The sequence below is a fragment of the Giraffa tippelskirchi genome, chromosome 10 (assembly GCF_054371585.1).
Source record: "Giraffa tippelskirchi isolate mGirTip1 chromosome 10, T2T-mGirTip1v1.2.pri, whole genome shotgun sequence".
Taxonomy (NCBI): Eukaryota; Metazoa; Chordata; class Mammalia; order Artiodactyla; family Giraffidae; genus Giraffa; species Giraffa tippelskirchi.
Window position 1 is genome coordinate 10,140,753 of NC_137284.1, and position 2,667 is coordinate 10,143,419.

The window sequence follows — 2,667 nt, forward strand, 5'->3', positions numbered from 1 at the left end:
ACTCTTGTGATCACATCAACTCATTTGCAGAATCCTAGATAATCTCCCCATGTCAAGATCCTGAACTCAGCCCCATCTGTGTGAAACAGTTTTCCCTTGACTCTTCAGAATAAACGCAGGCCTGTTGACACCTTGATTTTGAGTTCAGTGAAACCTGTTTTTTGGCTTGTTAATGGCTGAGTAATATTCTATTGTATATATGTACCACATCTTCTTTTTAAAATTTTTTTAAACTTACAGTTCATTTTTTGGATGTGCTGCATGGCTAGCAGGATCTTGGCTCCCTGACCAAGGATTGAACCTGGGCCCTCTGCAGTGAAAGCGCCAAGTCCTAACCACTGGACCACCAGGGAAGTCCCTCAGTTTTCAGTGTTTGTTACAGTTGCCATAAGAAACTATCTCTTTGTTTGTTTGTTTTGGTTCTGTTTCCTTTTTGAGTATTTTCAATCTCCCCTCCTTTTCTGTGTGTGGAGTGGAAAAAGACTATCAAACATGAATTTGCCCACAAGTTGATGCTTTCTCTAGGAATGAATGGTGGCCATTTATTAGAGTGGGAAAAACAGATCAGTAATGACAGGAGTGTGTAGTATACTAGTTAGCATATTTTTAGTATTTTAGGAAGTTGCAAAACTTTTTTCTAAATCACTCATATACCAGGTATGCATCTATAAACCTAACACTGTATGGCTTAAATGAGTTGCCAGACTGTTTTCATTTTTAAAAATATTTGTTTGGCAGTGCCAGGTCTTAGTTACATGGGAACTTTCCGCTGTGGTGTGAAAACTCTTGGTTGTGGCATACAGGATATTAGTTCACTGGCCAGGAATTGAACCCAGGTCCTCTGCACTGGAAACAAGGGGTGTTAGCAGAGAAGTCCCCAGAGTGTTTTTCAAATAGCTATAACTTGAGAGTGCAAGTACTGTACTGTGCATTGAAATCTGAAATATCTTTTTATCCCTGTCATCTATCCCTCTGAATTGAAGAAATAATTCACCTTCTCTAAGACTTCCCTGTCACCATCTGCCTCTCTCAGAGCCTGTGGAAGTAACAACAATCGTTAAAGGCTTTTGAGCATTTAGAATTGTTTTCTTGTTATTAGAATGGTGATTATCTATAGGAAAACCATTGTACAAGTTATCTATTCCTGCAAAACAAACTACACCAAAGCTTAGTAACTTAAAAAAAAAAAAAAAGGACAAATATTTATTATCTCACATTGTTTCTGTGGGTCAGGAATTCAAGAGCAGCTTGTCTGGGTAGATCTAGTCCCAAGTCTCCCACGAGGTGATGGTCATAATGTCAGACATGATGCAGCTGATCTGAAGTTGCTTAGACCCAGAGGATCTGCTCCCACCCTGCTTTATTCACGTGGATGTTGAGTCAGTGCTGACTGTTAGTAGGAAGTCACAGCTTCTCTCAAGGATCTCCCCATAGGGCTGCCTGAGTGTGTTTACCACTCGGCAGCTGACTTTCCACAGGGCAAGCAGTTCAAGAGAGAACAAGGAAGAAGCTTCAATGCCTTTTATGACCTAGCTCAGAAGTCTCGAGGTATTGTGTCCACAGCATCCAACTGGCTACACAAGTCAACCCTACTCAGCAGGGAGGGGACCATGCAAGGGCACGAATAACGGGAGACAAGGATCACCAGGGGCTAGCTTAGAGGCTGCCTACCATGACCTAGGAGAAAGTTCTATTATTTAGTCTTCTGCCATAAGCTTTCCTTATCTCATAAAGCCCTAGAGACACAGAGTGGGGAAGAAATTCCAGGGTCAGTTGGTCCAAACATCTAGCTCACAGCAATCACTTCCTTTTTTCTTTTTAGCACTTTAAAAAAAATTAGGTTTCCTTAAAAAAAAAAAAATTATTTGCTGCTTGCAGGCTTTCCCTAGTTGCGGTGCTTGGGTTTCTCATTGTGGTGGCTTCCCACGTGTCAGAGCGTGAGCTTTAGGGCGCAAGGGCTTCAGTAGTTGCAGCATGCAGGCGTAGTGCTCTGAGGCTTGTGGAATCTTCCCAAGCCGGGGATCGAACCCATGTCCCCTGCACTGGCAGGCGGATTCTTAACCACTGGACCCCCAGGGAAGTCCAGGAATCACTTCTTTAAAAATCATATCACTTAAAAATCTCTACTGATAATTTAAAACTGAGTTGCATAAGCCTTGCCTCATTTGCATGAGAACCCCCAGATCTCCGAAGAGCAGAAAACCTGCCTTGTGCTTCTGAAACTCTTCAAACATTTTGCCTGCTCCTTGGCACAGAGTTAGGGATACATACATTTTTGTAAACTTGACAAACTGTCAACAGGCATTTGAAGAGTAACTCACTGGTTAATGGGCTTCCCAGGTGGCGCTAGTGATGACGAATCTGCCTGCCGATGTAGGAGATGTAAGAGCTGCAGGATCAATCCTTGGGTCAGGAAGATCCCTTGGAGGAGGACATGGCACCCCACTTCAGTATTCTTGCTTGGAAAATTCCATGAGCAGAGCAACCTGGTGGGCTATAGCCCATGGGGCCGCAGAGTCAGACACGACTGAGCACATCATTGGTTAATATCCAGCCACCACCTCCTGACCCCTACCTTCTTAATTTGATGTTTCTGTGTATTTTGAAATCTTGGGCTTATGGGAGTGACTGACTCCAGAATGTAAGGAGAAGTTAGCTGTAGGGTGA

At 43.2% G+C, this 2,667-nt stretch overlaps 1 non-coding gene across 1 annotated transcript; it reads right to left on the minus strand.

Annotated features, from left to right (window-relative positions):
- Positions 1 to 280: 280 nt before the first annotated feature.
- On the minus strand, positions 281 to 353 carry TRNAE-UUC (transfer RNA glutamic acid (anticodon UUC)). Its single transcript has one exon. It is a non-coding gene; the product is annotated as a tRNA-Glu (tRNA).
- Positions 354 to 2,667: the final 2,314 nt, after the last annotated feature.